The sequence below is a fragment of the Lygodium microphyllum genome, chromosome 1, assembly GCF_053477565.2.
Source record: "Lygodium microphyllum isolate KBCC chromosome 1, Lygodium_microphyllum_v1.1.10, whole genome shotgun sequence".
Taxonomy (NCBI): Eukaryota; Viridiplantae; Streptophyta; class Polypodiopsida; order Schizaeales; family Lygodiaceae; genus Lygodium; species Lygodium microphyllum.
In genome coordinates this window covers 3,116,444-3,134,576 of record NC_141135.1, presented here as the reverse complement: position 1 = coordinate 3,134,576, position 18,133 = coordinate 3,116,444, and positions in this window count along the sequence as shown.

Genomic DNA, 18,133 nt, shown 5'->3' with positions numbered 1-18,133 from the left:
ATCACAGGAACAAAGGGAAAAAATGGAGTAGATGCAAGGTAACGGCATAAGGAACACCAGGGACAGAACCTGGAGGGTGTAGGGCAGAACTAGCAGAGTATAAAACTCTGGGGGGGGGGACAGGAGGACCCCATTTTCAACCAACAGAGAGCAAAAGAGACAGAGAGGGAGAGAGTGAGCGAGCTGGGCAGCTGTCCGATCGATTGGAGCTACGAGGACATTGCATTCGGCGACTTTAGGTAATCGATCTTGTCCACCCCACTCCAACTCTGTCGCGGGGTAATCGCACGACCAATAGGATAATACACCTAGTGAAAATCGAGCAAATCGGTGTGCGTGACCCATCGGACCGACAGAATCGGACGGCCGGCCCAGTGTCCGATTCCCAGAATCGGACACTCGGACAATCGTCCGATCAGACCTCCCACTCAATCACTAACTCGGACTAACTAGTCCGATCGGACGTGCCACGTGGCACTCGGACCGACCAGTCCCTTTTGTTAAAATCGGACGCTCGGACCAACTCGTCCGACTCAACCGCTCGGACCACTCAGACGCCCCGACTCGGACCCACCGGTCCGATCGGACGGAGTAATACACATCACCAATCGGACCTCCTAGAATCGGACCGATTCCTCACACACCCGCCCGTCCTATTCTTGAGAATCGGACACGCGGACCCTAAGACCCCCACTTCGCCCTGACATACCTGGTCCGATCTCCACAATCGGACCACTGGTAAATCGGACCACTGGTAAATCGGACGTCCGATTCCCAGAGTCAACTTAGAACAAAACCTGACCCATTTAGGAGCACACTGGGGCACTCCCCCGGTGGTCCACCCCCCCACGTGCGCAACAGGAAGCAGCATGGAGCCCTGCGACCCATGAGGAGGCCAGGAATAGAGTAGTAAAGCCTGTTAGGCCCAAAATGAACAAGAGTGGGCAAGACACAGGGAGAGCACTCACAGCACTTTGATCGAATTTTCGCACTTGAAGAACACTTAGGAAAGTCGAAAGCCTGTTTGAGCACGAGTGCACAAGGATAACACAATTACGAGTGGCCCTAAGTTGAGTGCTGCATTCAAAAATTAAAAAGAACTCACTCAAATAAATTGCCAAAAAAAATCCACCACTAGGAGAAAACCCAAGCGTGACAGACGCACAAAGCGCAGGGTAGGATCAAGCAAGGAGCAACAACGACAAGAATTTGACGGACAACCAGGCTGAGGATTTCACCATGACAGAGGGAGTTCCAGATCATCGGTTTGTGGGGGAGCTAGATGTTAGCACGTTTTCGGAAGCCATACAGCAAATGGTGAGCAATTACGATGCGCACGCCCGGTACGAACACCATGGCAGGACAGCGGAGGCGATTATTGCAGACCTGGAGGAGGAGAGGAGGCTAGCCCGCAAGGCATTGCAGGGCATAGCAGACTATAATAGGGACCAACAAGCCAGGAGTCTAAGGCAAAGCATGGAGCTGCATGAGGTGCAGTGAGTGCTGAACTTGGCTGGCCGAAACCGAACAGACCAGGAGAGAGCACTCGAGGGAGACCTAACGCTAGGCGAGCTCCTCATGAAACGGCTGTTCGATAACATCGCGGCGGAGCAAAATGCCGTTGCGCTAGCAACCTCGCTACTTGCAGGACTAGGGGCAACCCAGGGCTCAAAGAGCGAGGCCAAAATACCTATTGTCGCTAAGCAACTCGACAAGTACCAACCACCGGATGACCCGTACAGCTTTGTCGAGCAGTTCGAGCAGGTCTACGAAGCCAATGGCCTCAATGACCAAACCCAGCGTTCGCAAGCATTCGGACTTTGCTTAAGCGATAAGGGTAGGGCGTGGTATACAAGTCTAGATAATGTAGAATGGGCCAATTTCAGTAACCTCAAGGATCTCTTCGTTAAGAGATTTGCCGAACCCGGATACTCTGACAACCTGCTAGTGCGTCTGATGAACGTCAAGCAGAAGGAGAAGGAGGGCATCCGCGACTACATCACCCACGTTAGAAGTCTCCTTAAGAGAATCCCCTTGGGCGAAAGACCGACCGACAGGGCGGTGTCAACCATGTTCATCAGCGGGATTCGGGATGAAGAATTGTACAAAGCACTAGCAGGCAACTTGAGCTTGTAAAGGGACGTGGTGGCTAGAGTTTTCGAGGAGGCCATTAGGGTCGATGACCAGCTGAGGGAGCGGAGCTCCAAGAGCTTGAACCCGGAAGAACTCAACCCACGGAGTTTAGAACGAACACCAACCTCTAACGAACGACCCAACACGTCATCCCACGATAAGGGGAAGTCTGCCGAGGCAGACCATGGCTTGGCCGAGGTCAAGACAGAACTGGCCAAAATACAGGACATGTTAAGGCGACCTGCGCGTCAGCATACCCAGTGCATGTACTGCGGAGGAAACCACCTGCCAGCAGAATGTCAGGACCCTAGGTCGAGACCCTGCACCAACTGCGGAAGGTTCGGCCATGATGCCGCACACTGTAGACTACCACGCGACTGCCGTACACGCAGCCCTACGGCCAGCTCTATCCGGCTAACAGGCCACAGCCATTCTACGGAAGGGGAGCTCCTCTTGCCCTACCAGCACCTAACGATGCGAAGCCAGCGGTCCCTAGGCTGGACATAAACCCTACCGGCATCCCTAGGCCGCCTAGTCCCTATGTGACCCACCCGCCGAGCGATGCTCCTGTGCATTACGTAGAGGAGCCCAGTGACGAAGAAACCTACATGTACCCGTACGTCTCACACGACGACGAGGGCAATGCAATCCTCATGGATTATCGACCAGTACCGGTGATGGCACTAGGACGAGGACGGGGTAGAGGCCTGGGAGGGCAGCCACCGGATCCAGTCACTTGTTGGACATGTGGGCATCCCGGCCACGTCTCGTCAAGGTGCCCAGAAAGAGCATCAAAATAGGGACAAAGGCGACCAAAGGTGTGCGAAGTGCGGAATCACAAGTTTAGAGTGCGCACTTGTGATAAATTAAGGTTAGGACTGATTTCTAACTAATTTATTTATGTACCTGAAGATTGCTAAGTATTCACTTTTGTCGATTTAATTGTATTATTTTACTAACGATTGTGAATGCTTCAGTTGATGTGTAGAGATAGCAGCGGTGGCAGTAGAAAGAATTGGAGGATATCGTGTATTCAAATTATCATCAATATTTTGATGGGCACGTGTCTTAGGCATGGCGCCTATACTTTGTCGCGCTTATTTATCAAGGCACTTGATATTTATTTATTATTTTTGTATGTGCGTGGGCGCACAATTTAGATATTTGTATTGGACATTGTATTTGGATACACCTGACTCCTTGGGCACTCGTTAGCTTTAATTCTATTTGGCACAAAAGCAAACTCAAAAGCTAAAGCGTGATATTTTGTAATTTGGGCTATTATTTGAGCTTGAAGATGATTAATATATGAAATACATGCTTTGTGGAGCGCTCACACAAGGCATGGGGGGAGATTGCACCCAATTGGTCTCTTGTTCATGTCATGCAAGCTTTCTACATTGTTTTGTGTGCAAAAAGTAGAGTTCTTTTGTTCTTGGGGACTTTCTGACGCTCACTACACGCGCTTACGGCATCTGATCTGTGCACCAATGGTATCAAAGCGAAGCTGAGATCGAGAGCTTCCAATTGCTTACCATCTTGCGCGAAGGTAGAGGTCCTGGAACGAACGAGCTCTACAGTTAGTTTCGTCGCGAATGGTTGATACGAGTGTGTTCCTGGCGGTCAAGAACCCCCTTCTGCACTCTCTGATCGCGAAGGACTGGCCTGAGGAGGCGGAGGACCACGTAGACATCTCCTTCTACAAGTCGTCTTCAAACAGAGACAGTAAGCTCCATAGCTAAAAAGCTTAAATGCTTTACTTCAAAGTTTATTAAGCTTAGTAATAAGCTTTATAAGAAGCTTATAAAAGCTTCAACCACGAAATTTGTCATCGGGTAGGGCAGGAGTATGTACTGGTCGGTGTCAAAACGACAGTCAACGTCCTCACTTACACGAAGATCACACAGGCAAAATCAAGTTTAAAGTTTCTAAATCATTTAAGTCTTCCAAGTTCTCTTACTTCTGCAAGTCACCTAAGTCCACAGAAGTCAATAAAAGACTTACTTCAACCACTCCCATAAAGGCAGTTCACATGCAAAAGCTTACAAACTAGTTTATTGCTCTCTAGTAGACCTTGTTCACACCTGTAGACTTGCTGAACCAATTTCAGCAAACGCAGAAGTTCATATGCAAGTCATACGAAGATTATAGGCAACTTCTACGAAGACAACGAATACCGCAATCGCAAAAGAGAAAGACTACAAAAGACAAACAAAAATATACAAGCCTTGTATACCCGCCTTTGAGCTACGCTCATCCCGCTAATAAGATTTCGAGAGTGTGAGGTCTTTTGGATTTTACAGGAAAACGAAACAAAATATGGACGATTTTATGGCTGAAGGTAATTTACCTGAACCAACGATGTAACAAAAGTTGGATTTAATTATGATGCAGCTCGATGAAGAACGAAGAGCCCGACAAGCTTTGCAAGTTCAATTGGCCAATTTGCAACGATCTACCACCAATAAAGATGGACCACAACCCGAAGATCTTATACGACGTACCATTGATGCGACGCTTGAAGCCCAATCCATCTGTAAAGAAACAAAGATAAGTAAAAGAAACTTCAAATTTTGTACTTTCAACGGATCACGAGATGGAAAGACTGTACTTGCATTTATCATTCAATTTGATGATTACTTCCATGAAGAGACATATGCTGAGAAAGATAAAATTAAATGTGTCACTAACCATTTAGTCGATCGAGCATCTTTATGGTGGACAGTGGTCCGCAAGAGCATTGTGTCCCACTATATGGGAGAGTTTCCAAAAGAAGTTTTTGCAGAATTTTCTTCCTCCTCAGTTCCATGAAAAAGCCATAAAGCAATGGGATCTTCTACAGCAAAGAGATCGTGAATCTATTTTCCAATACACTAAACGTTTTTGGAATGCCCTACTGCAACTATGCATGCTCGAAGATGTACTTGAAGCGACTCACAAACGCAAGTTTATGTCTGGCCTACTTGGACATTACTATGCTGAAGTCAATATGTTCAAGCCAACAACCCTTGAAGATGCAATTTCCTTGGCTTATGACATTGAAGACAATATTCGAGGAAGAGACAAGCGACCACAACAATTTCCAACTAATGGTAACTATGGTTCCAAACAATTCAATTCAAATTTTCGAAGATTCAATCAAAGTCGTTTTCTTCCATCTTTATTCCGTAAGTCTTGGACACGATCACTTGATTTGCCATCAAATACCAATCCAAACCCTAAGCCATCCTCACAACCAAATCCTAATATTCCTAAACTTCCTGCCATTACCAACAATGTATCTAAAGCCAAACCTATAGTTTGTTACAAATGCCATCAACCTGGACATCTAGCAGCCAATTGCCAAACCAAAAAACCACCTGTCCATATCAATTATCTTGGAGCAATGGAAGAAGAAGAACGCGAGGAAATGCCTGACTTTACGGAAGATGACGATGACATTGGTACTACTTCATATACTTTGCTAGGTATGCCAACTCCCCATTTTTTGTTGACAATGAAATGTTTTGTGCATGGTAAAGAAAAGATTAGTTTACATGATGATGGTAGCACACATGACTTTATTTCTGCAAAGTTAGTCAAAGAATTGAATTTACAAACTGTTTCTACACATTATCACATTAAAGCTGCATTCCTAGGCACAAGATATAATGGAACACAAGAAGTGCATAATTTAGAAATTAAAATTGGAGAATATACTGAATGAAGGAATTTCCTAGTTGTACCTTTGCAGTCTAGTGACATTATCTTAGGAATGCCTTGGCGTCATTAGTATAATCCTGACATAGATTATTCTACACATTCAATTAAAATTTATTTTCAAGGAAAACAAATCACATTGCATGGTATGCATGTCTCCAATAATTTTCCACTGCTTACTCATACTCAGGCTAAACGTGCATTACGTGAAAGTAACAAATCTTATTTAATATGGGTGAATGAACTTCAAGCTAAAGAAAAACATATGCATCCTAGGCATACACAATTTCTTGCTCAATTTCAAGATTGTTTTAATGATGATTTACCACCTGGACTATCACCTTTACGTCCTGAAGATCACAAAATAGATTTAATTCCTAAAACACAACCACCATGTAAAGTACCATATAGACATAATCAAATTGAACAGAAAGAAATTCAAAGTCAAATAGAAGAATTGCTAAGAGAGGATTAATTAGACCTAGTAGTTCTCCATTTGGTGCACCTGTCTTATTGGTAAAGAAGAAGAATAATACTTATCACATGTGCATTGATTATCGTGTCCTAAATAAAATTACAGTTAAGAATAGATATCCCATTTTGAGGGTAGATGATCTTATGGATAAACTACAAGGATATGCCATATTCAGTAAGATAGATCTTAAATCTGGTTATCATCAAGTAAGATTGGATAAATCTGATATATTCAAAACTACATTTAGAACACAATTTGGACACTATGAATTTCTAGTGATGCCTTTTGGATTAACTAATGCACCAGCTACATTTAGTCGCATGATGAATCGTATATTTTTGAAATATCAGCATTGTGTCATAGTATTCTTTGATGATATATTAGTATTCAGTAAAAATGAGAATGAGCATTATGAACATTTGTCTTTAGTTTTTAAGTTGTTAAAAGATAATCAATTGTATGCTAATCCAGAAAAGAGTGAATTCTTCCAAATAGAAATTGAATATCTAGGTCATATTGTTTCATCAGAAGGTATAAAGGTTGACCCTAAAAAGATAGAAGCAAATTTAAATTGGCCCATACCCAAAAATGTGCATGAGTTACGTTCTTTTCTAGGTCTTGCTAGTTTTTACAAAAAGTTTGTACGAAATTTCTCATTACTTGCTTTACATTTGACAAAACTTTTAAAGAAGGGTATTGTGTATAACTGGACTCACAATCAACAAAAATCATTTGATTTATTGAAACATGCATTAACCCATGCTCATGTATTACAACTACCTGATTTTAATAGACCATTCTTTTTAGTAGTTACTGATGCTAGTGGATCTAGAATAGGAGCCGTCCTTATGCAAGATAATCATCCCATAGCCTACTCTAGCTGTAAACTAAAACCATCTGAACTTAAATATTCTACCTACGATAAATAATTACTAGCTGTAGTACAAGCCTTACGTCAATGGAAACATTATTTAATGGGTTCTGAATTTATGATCAAAACTAACCAACAAAGCATTAGACATCCCCTTAGTCAACCCCAAATATCTGACCGACATATTAAATGGGCAGCTTTTATTCAAAGTTTTCATCCCCTTATACAATATCAACCAGGAAAAGAGAATGTTGTAGCCGATGCTTTGAGTAGAAGACCGACAAAACATAATATTTCTGTGATATCATTTGATTCCCTTATCCCTATGAAAGATACTTATCATTAGGATATTACTTTTCAAGCTGATTGGAAAAAATTAGTTACAAATAATTGTATTTCTATTGATTCATTATCTTACAATAATGGATTCATGTTTTATGAAAAGAGATTATGTGTAACAATTCCATTTAGATCATTTGTTTTGCATGAAATTCATTGTCCTCCACATCAAGGTCATAGAGGTATTATATCTACTTTGCGTACATTGATTGAAGATTTTTATTGGCCACATATGGACACTGATGTATCTAACTTCGTATCTGAATGTTTAGTTTGTCAACGAGTTAAAAGACACCATGGTAAACAATGTGGTTTGCTGATGCCACTATCTATTCCATTACGACCATGGGAATAAATTTCAATGGATTTTATCACTGGTTTACCTAACACTAAAGCTAACCATGATATGATTTGGACTGTTGTAGACATGTTAAGTAAACAAGCATATTTCATTTCATGCAAGAAAACTCTAACTGCATCTCAAGCTGCTCAATTGTTTTTGAAAACTGTGTTTACTAATCATGGTTTACCAAAAGTTATTATTTTTTATCGTGATTCTAGATTTTTTAATAATTTTTGGATTACTTTATTTGCTAACTTAGGAACAAAGATTGATTTTTCATCTGCATTTCATCCTGAAACAAACGGTCAAACAGAAGCTACTAACAGTACTATTTTAGATCTTTTACATGCTTACACTATTTCAAAACCACATACATGGGATACATATCTACATTTACTTCAGTTTGCATATAATAATACACCACATATAGCTACAAAGAAAGCACCATTTGAAGTTATTTATGGATATAGATTGTCTACACCTGTTGCATCATTATCAAACAAAATTCAAATTGCTGATAATATTGCTAATATGCATGCCACTATTTTTGATGAAGTTAAAGATATGATTGCCAAAGCCCAGCAATCATATACAAAACAAGCAAATAAGAAAAGACAGGCCATGAATTTTAAAGTTAATGATTATGTTTGGTTACGCATAGAAAAACATAGATTACAAAGTGTAGATAAACACCCAGTTGTGAAATTAGCACCTAGATTTTATGGACCATTCAAGATCATACACAAAATCATTGACAATGCATTTAAACTAGAACTACCACAACATTGGAAAATTCATAACACCTTCCATATCAGTTTACTACGGCCCTTTAGAGGCCAATTACATGTACACCCTGTCTATGAAAACCCACCTTTGCTAGATGATGAGACTGAAATCCTTGGGCCTGAAACTATTATAGATACTGACTTTATGACCACTAGAACTGGCCGTAGATATTCTAGATATTTGATCAAGTTTAAAAACCATCCTGTTGAAGAAGCCCAATGGATGCACACTAAAGACTTAAATGCTTTCCCCACTCTGTTAGCTCCACATTGAGCTAATAGCAATTGAGGACAATTGCTATCCCACCCCGAGGGTATGATGCCAGGAGGCATATTTCACGGTGGATTCCGTGAGGTTTTACGGTGGATTTCGTAAGATTTTATTACCGGGGCTCATACACAAAGTGGATTCTTTGTGCGAGAAGTCGATGGGGACACCTATCTTTTTCGGGCATTTTGTTAATTTTATGTGTACATGGGTGATTCCATAGTGGGTGATTCCACAAAATACATATTTAAATTAATAAACGTTTATGAGTTTAGAGTGCACACTAGTGATAAATTAAGGTTAGGATTGATTTCTAACTAATTTATTTATGTAGCTGAAGACTGCTAGGTATTCACTTTTATCGGTTTAATTGTATTATTTTACTAACGATTGTGAATGCTTCAGTTGATATGTAGAGATAGCAGTGGTGGCAGTGGAAAGCATTGGAGGATAGCGTGTATTCAAATTATCGTCAATATTTTGACGGGTGTGTGTCTTAGGCATGGCGCCTATATTTTGTTGTGCTTATTTATCAAGGAGCTTGATATTTATTTACTATTTTTGTATGCGCATGGACGCACGATTTAGATATTTGTATTGGACATTGTATTTGGGTACACCTGACTTCTTGGGCACCCATTAGCTTTAATTCTATTTGGCACAAAAGCAAACTCAAAAGCTAAAGTGTGCTATTTTGTAATTTGGGCTATTATTTGAGCTTGAAGATGATTAATATATGAAATACATGCTTTGTGGAGCGCTCACACAAGGCATGGGGGGAGATTGCACCCAATTGGTCTCTTGTTCATGTCGTGCAAGCTTTCTATATTGTTTTGTGTGCAAAAAGTAGAGTTCTTTTGTTCTTGGGGACCTTCTGACGCTCACTACATACGCTTATGACATCCAATCTGTGCACCAACCAGTTAAGAATAGTCTCAATCTTCTTGGGGTCCATGAAGATTCCTCTCTGGGAGACATTGTACCCCAAGAATTTCATTTCTGTCTGATGAAAAAAACACTTCTCAAGTTTTGCATATAGTCCTTTTTCTCTGAGCTTTTCCAAAACTAATTTTACATGGTGCTCATACTCTTTTGGATCTTTTGAGAATATCAAGATATTATCCAAGTATATAACTACGTTGTAGGAGTATTGGTGAGACTGAATGGCATAACAACACACTTGAAGTGACCATACATTGTGTGGAAGGCTATCTTCCATTCGTCTAATTCTTTGATCCGTACAAGATTGCAAGTCCCTCGTAGATCAATCTTTGTGAAAATCTTGGCTTTTCCAAGGCGTTCCAAGAGCTCTGGTATCAACGACAAAGGGTGTTGATTCTTGATTGTTATCTTGATGAGTCCTCAATAATCCACACACATTTGAAGTGACCCATCTTTCTTCTTCACGAACAAAATTGGGCCTCCAACATGAGACATTGAGTGCCTAATGAACCCCTTAGCTAAGTTCTCATCAATGTTCTTGCATAGTTGAACTAATTCATTAGGGATAGCTTTTAGAATGGTCCAAAAGGTGGTTTAGCCTTCTCATGGAGTTCTATAGCACAATCATATGGTTTGCTCGGGCAAGAGATCTGCATTCTTTTTTTCAAAGACATCTTAAAAATCTTGATACTGTCTCGGTAGCTTGAGTGACTCATCCTTACTAGATTCTTGAGTTGGTATATGATATATTGCTATGTGCATAAGGTCTTTGGCTCCTAGATACACCGACTTTCCTTGATTTTCATGACATGTAATCTTTTGCTTATCCAATTAATTTTTAGGTTGTGTTTCTTTAGCCAAGGCATCCCAAGGATGATTGTATTTGTGGGACTGGATATGACATTAAAGCATACACGAGATTTGTGATCACCAAGAGTCATCGTCAGTGGTAAAGTCTCCTTGGTAATAACTCCAAATGCTAGAGATCTTCCATCCATGACTTCAGTCGGTGTAGGATTGGTCTTTTGGAGTACTGGAATTTGATATCTATTTACAAAGCCATCATCAATGAAACATGTAGGGGCCCTGGAGTCAACTAGGGCTTTTAGGAAAAGGGTCTTTCTTGGCAAGATAATTTGGACTGTGACAAGTAAAGTTTCCATGGGGGTGGCTAGAATCAAGAGACCCTTTCTTATATCAAGGTCCGATTGTACAGTCTCATTCATAACTGGACATCCTCATTTTCTTGCTCAAGGGTGGTTACAGCAACTCTTGGGGTTCTTGCCCTCTTATTTGGGCAATTTAGGGTGATGCGTTGGGGGTTTCCACAATATAGATATAGATGGTTCTCTCTTTGGCTTTGCTTTTCTTGTGGGGTCAAGGGATGGAATTCGGTATTATCTATTTGTATCGATTTGGGCTTGGTTTCTTCTTTGATTGGCTCTATGGGTTCCATTGGCAAGGCCTTAATTCTTCTCTCTTTTCTTGCTTCCTCTCGAACAATCTATTATCACACTGGTTGGCTTGCATGATATAATCATTGAGTGTTTTTGCCTCAGGAATAGTGAGCATGAGGTCCTTGATGTCATCTTGAAGGCCCCATCATCTGAATTGGTTGATAAAATACTCCTCACGTCAAGTGAGGTCACAAATTAATTGCCTAAAGTTAGACAAATAAGCAGAGGTAGGGAGGTTACCTTATCGTAGCTTTCAAAGTTTTGTTTCTGCTACTCTAGTGTTTGCATCTCTAAATGTGGAAGTGAGCTCGCAAAGAAATGCCTCATAGTTATGAAGTGTTGGTAAATCATTTTCCAAGATTGTGGCGAACCATGATAAATATTTATCACAAAGCAAAGTACCAATGAATCTCACCTTGGAAGCATCATCTGGATACCTATCCGGTTGCATGTGGATATAGAGCTTTACTTGCTGCAGGAATCCCTTGAACTTCTTACAGTCACCAATGAACTTCTCTGGCATGCTAATCTTGGGTTCTCTTGTTGGGGGTTGATGTTGAGAATTAGGCAATCACACCCAGTGTAGCCCCTTTGTATGGAGCAATTGGGCTAAAGATATGCAAGCTTGCTCAATCCTATAAGCACAGTGGTGGAAAGTGCTACCTATCCTCAAGCTATAAAGCATTGTACTTGCCTATTGTTTGAATGCATTATCATAATACTTTTGTCCTTTCACTCAAGTGTCTATGTCATTGTCTACATACACCAGATTATCTTTATGAGTCCAAGTCTCAATCTTGGAACCTAATTCACTTTTGTAAAAACAATTGTCAACTCTATGTCTTCATGAGTCTTGTTTACATCTATCATCCACCCCATAGCCATGCTCTAGATCCATGCATTTTAACAGTTGATAAACATGTGGAATCATCTGATCACTTTCTCTATTGTTCTACAAGTCTTGGATCTGGTCTTGAATCTCTTGAAGTGCAGGGCCTAGATGCATAGGGTGTTCTATTTGAAGTTGTGCTTGTCATTCATTCAAGTCTTGAATTTATTGTTGGAGGTTTTGAAGGGAGGCCACGATTCTTTCAAGGGTCGCCTCCATGGTGCTCAGTAGGGATGGAAAATAGTCTTGCAAAACTGTTATGGGAGCACTAAATTGTGCTCGAGAGACTAGACTAGATGCAAGATTTGTTACAAGAATTCTGATTACAAAATAATCCCACATAGGGGCACAAGGTACAATGATAACTTGACCATATATAGAAAATCCCACAACACAGGACTGTAGGTATAGACAATAGGATTTTATATGATATGAAGGATCCCACAACCTGGGACCGTAGGTATAGATACAAGATATTAGAACTATAAGATCTCCCTCGATGGGGATGACTAAGATACATGACAGTACTAGATAAGATCTCGTACTACAAGATTACAAGGTGAAAAGACAACATAAGTATAATGGAAGACAAGACAAGACTAGATACCATGACTAGACAAGAACTAGAACTTGAACTCGAAGTTACTTACTTGGAGGTCTCGAGTCCTTGGGCTTCCCTGGCATTGGTAAGACTAAGGAGCCCTATGGCAAGCCCCTCCTTTTATAAGTGTGTGAGGGTGACTAACGATATTCTAGAATGTTCCATGATGACATTATTGATGATGATAGTGATGACATGGCATATCTTCTAAAAGGTTCTATGACAACATCATTGATGATACAAGCGATGACATGACATATATTCTAGAAGGTTCTATGATGACATGGCAAGGGTGGGTTTGCATGGTTGGCTTGAGGATGTTTTGTTAAGGGTGTGTTTGCATGGGGTGTGGATTCATATGGCATAGGCAAGAATTAATCCATACACTTGATCATGGTGGCATGTTCATGACGACATATACTATAAGTCCAATTCAATTGGTTGATCACTAGTAGCTGCGAGTCGCCTTTCACCAATAAACGATGGATACCACAACATTGGGCTATATTTAGTCCTATGATTAAGGCCTTGTATTCTACCATGTTATTAATAAAAGTGGTGTCTAAATAAACTCTCATTTTCATAATGGCTCTACTTGGGTGTCTTTAATATTATATTGACATTCGCATGCTTAGTAGACCCTTGTGAAGCTCTGTCAAAATACAAAGTATAGATCCATGCTTCATTGATAGACCACGCCATACCGATCAGCCTACTCATACTTATGGTACTCAAAGTCAAGTTGAGAGATAGGATATATGACATGTACATTTCCTCATTCCTCACTAAACTCAATAGGGACGCTAATAAGAATCCTATGACAATGGTAGTAGTAGACCTTAATATCCCACATGAAAGATACATCTTGCCACTCATTAATATGATAACCTTTACTCCACAAGATCACTCGACCTTGGTGGTAATGTTGCTCTAAATACGGATGTTCAAGATAATGAATGATTCTACCCATTTGATTGCCTTGGCACCTACTGCAAGTTGAAGCTAGATCTTGGAAGACATGCAAAGGTACCAAGTCTGATGTCACCCCTAGACATAATAGGGCTTCAGCTTATTAAAGTTCACTTTATTTTTAAACTCTACCCCTTGCAAATATGCTAAAAGGGTTATAGAGCCATTCTTTCTTATATGAATGATGTCATAAGGGACATCCCATTTGGGTTCTCATACCCACTTGGAATTAACTTGTGATGTGCATCATAATATTGGACCAACTGACTCTTCATAAATTTATATCTTTTAGTACAAAGGTTATGATGCACTTTCATCCTCTTCTTCCCTACCTCTTGATGTAACAAAGCTTGCAATTGAAATCTCATCAAGATGTGCTAGGGAGGTCAACCTTTCTTGCAATGCTTCCTCTTCACCCAAAGAATGGTTCAATGCAAACCTCACAATTGGTAACTCAATTTCCAAGGGAAAGACGCACTCTTCCCCATAAACCAACTTAAATGGGGTGTGACCTATTGCTCTCTTGAACTTCATAATATAAGCCCAAATAACCACATGAAGTTTGTTGTCCCAATCGCGCTTACCCTTAGATATAGTCTTGGATAAAATCCTACAAGGTGCTGGCACTCTCTACTTGTCCATTTGATTGGGGATTATATAGGGTGGTTTTATTATGTTCAATTTTTAGAGCTTCAGAGCCAAGGCTTTTATGAACTTATTTAGAAAGTGTGCCATGGTCGGACACCAGTTCTTTAGGTGGACCAAAATGGCAAACTATTTGTTTCATAATGAAACTAGATGTTTCCTTGGTATTGTTCTTCATCATAGCTCGAGCTTCAGACAATTTTGTAAAGTAGTCTATCGCCACAATGATGTACTACTTCCACGTAGTCGATGAAGGATGCATAGGTCCAACAAAATCAATGCCTCACTTCTTAAAGGGTAAAGTCGCAAGAATAGGATTAAGTAGATGCTTATGATTTCCCCTAGCATCGTATCTCTGATTGACATCACAATGCTTAACATATGCAAAAGCATCTTGAGAAATCGTTGGCCACCAATAGCTAGTACATAAAGCTTTTTGGGTGGTGAGTTGTCTAGCAAAATGGCATCCATATGCTAAATCAAGACATTTATCTAAAATAAAGGGTATCTTATTAGGCACCACACAATGATGATAAATCTGATCCACACTTTTCCTATATAAGACACCCACTATTATTGAAAAGCAACGTGTTTGCTGCTTAATCTTTCTTTTCTTAGATTTAGAAAGAGTTTCTACTAGCTTTCTTGTTGATAGATAATCTCGGGGGATTCACTATATATATATTCTCTATATAATGTGCGTTCATGGCCTATTTATAAATATCCTAATTTGTGATTTTTTCTTGAATAAAACACAACCCTTTTCTATTGAATCTATAAGTAACCCCTTTATATGACACCCTTCTGTATGTAAAAACTGTATAAAAATGGTGTTTTAAAAACTCCTTATTTTGAACTCACATTATATATACATATATTCATGAGTGACACCCCCCCTCGAGTAGATAATGCATGATAGATGCATACCATGACGGAATAGAGGATGCATAAATCCTTGCAGTCACTAATATTAGCCTACTCTTCCTTAGCCTCACCAAAATCTACTAAACACTCTACAATACCTTGCACCTTTGATGGTTTTCTTCTAATCTCATAGTCAAACTCTTGCAAGGAGATTAACTACTTAGCTAGGTGATTAGGGGGTTGAAGTTTGTTTGGTAAGTAAGCGCAATCCCTTTGCCTTGGTGAAAAACACCACCCTCTCATAAAGAATATAGTGTCTGAACTTCTTGGTGGCAAACACCATAGCCAAGAAAACCTTCTCCAAATATCTATACGAAGCTCTAAAATTTCCAACTTCTAGCATGCAAATGCAATAGGATGATAAAGCAGTGCCTTCCAAATTTGGGATAAGCAACAACTAATACTATGCTTTGTCACAACTGTGAATATATAGAAAACCTTACACCTTTTTGGAGCTTTTAAAATCTGCACTTTGGATAATTCCATTTTAACATCTTCAAATGCCACTTTGCATGCTTCTGTGCATTCAAAAACATGGCAATGAGATAAAAGATTCATCAAGGGTAACAAAAGTTCAGTCAATGCATTAATAAATCAATGATAGTACCCCATGGGTGAAACAAAAATGTGAACTTTCCTAGGGAAAGTGGGTGGCCTTAGGACCACAATAACAACCACCTTTTTTAGAGTTGGTGGCAATACCAGCCGTGCTCACAACATGACCCAATAGCAAACCATAAGGCACACTGAATACACACTTTTGAGGATTCAATGCTATGCAATACTCATGACATCACTCAAAATATGCACGTAGAATAATCAACTATCTATGATTAGTCATGGTAGCTGCCCCCAAATCATCTATGAAAACATTCAACTCTTCAAATATAATGTCTTGTCAACTATTCTTGGCCAAGACCCAAAAGCCTTACATAGGCCAAAAGCCGTCACATGGTATCCAACACCTTCTTATCATCCCTACTAGGTTTAGGGTTAACTTTGCTTGTACTAGGGTCATCTTTATGAGCATCTTTCAATTTCTGACCCCTAGTTATTATATTAACATTATTAAAAGGTAAAATCTCATTGATTGGCAAAGTTTTAACTAGACTTACTCCACTGGGCATTTCCTTGAGTGTGGCTTTACCCCATTGCCAAATTTGCTTAGGGCCCTCTCCTTTAGTATTCTCGTTATTTGCATGATGGTTTATAAACCCAGGTTGTTGACTACCTTGGTGAAGAGAACTAACCCTACTCTAATACTTAGTGGCTAAGTGACCAAACTTCTCACATATATTGCATTTGACATTAGAACAATTACAAGGGAAATGTTGCTCACCACACCACTTATAGCTGAATTGTGATGGGTCCTAGCACCCATCAGATTTTGCTGACACTTTAGGAAATTAACATTTACAGCAATCTGGCAATATTGCTCATTAATTATATCCATACCATGTTTCATTATATCTTTTACTTCCTCTACAATGTTTGATGCAGAGGAATCATAACTAGTGGCTTTAAGAGCTACTCCCCCACTAGGTTGCACAAGTTGTAAAGGGATTGCTACCTAGAATGACCCTTGGTTTACAAAAGGATCCCTTTGGCTAGCTACTAGCTTAACGACATTTGGAGGAGTTGGCAATAAGGCTACATTTTGTATCATGCTTCCTCTACCATTTGGGTTGGTCACATGGACACCAATCACACCTTGATCTCCACTAACCAATCGCAAATTATTTCTAGGACTAAGGCTTGAATTTAGATTTGTCCTCAATACATAGACCACTTGTAAGCAAGACTCTACTTCCTCTACTCAGGTTATAGCAATATTTATATCTGCTAGAGGAACACTACTTGACTAAACTTGGATATTGAAGTTCAATCCATGCAAGAAATATTTCAGTTGGATAGAAGGTGGGATAGGGATAGAGGCTTGCAGTTTTTGCAAAAGACCTCTTTCATCTTCTTGGCATATGCTCTGGCATTTTCATGGGGCTCTTGACATGTCACATTTAGCATACATAGCCAATATTGACTACCTCTCTCTTAGGGACAAATTTCCTTCAAAAGGCTACAAAAAATAAATCAATTGTGATCATGCTATTGGATTCTAAGCCATGATACCACATTGCAGCCCTTTCTTTTAGGATCATGTTGAAAAACATCATGAGATGTCCTTCGCCGCCCTGAATTTGAGAATTAAACATAAGTTTATGGAATTCACTGATACGGAGCTTTGCATTCTCCTGCACTAACCCATTAAATATGGGTAGAGGGAAACCTAAAGTTGGAAAATTCGGCATTACTATAGAAATTACAATAGGTTACTCCATGATGATAACTGGATTTGTTATAGGAGTTCGTAATGATATGATTGTAACTCCACTTGAAGTGGACTGACTTATTAGGAGAAGGGGAGCACTTGAGCTTCCTCCTTCTCCTAGACTATTTGTGGCACTAGGGTCACTAAGACCTCTCCCTCAGAGGGGTATCAGGCTGTTGTGTTGAGGGAATACATCTTAAGAGTTTTTTCTCATCATATCTAACCCTTTTGGCTCCTTCTTGTTATTGGATCTTGGCTTGATGGTGTTTATTGGGAAATAATGGGTCTACCTCGATGCTCTTTGGCATAAACTGGTTGACTAGTCTATAATTAACCAAGATTTAGAAACCCCCACTTATTAGTAGCTCCTAGCAAACACACCACTTGTCGGGACCAAAAATGGGTCCATCGACACTAGCTCTAGGACTGTAGCTAGGCCTCCTATACTCACCTAAACAATCCCATGG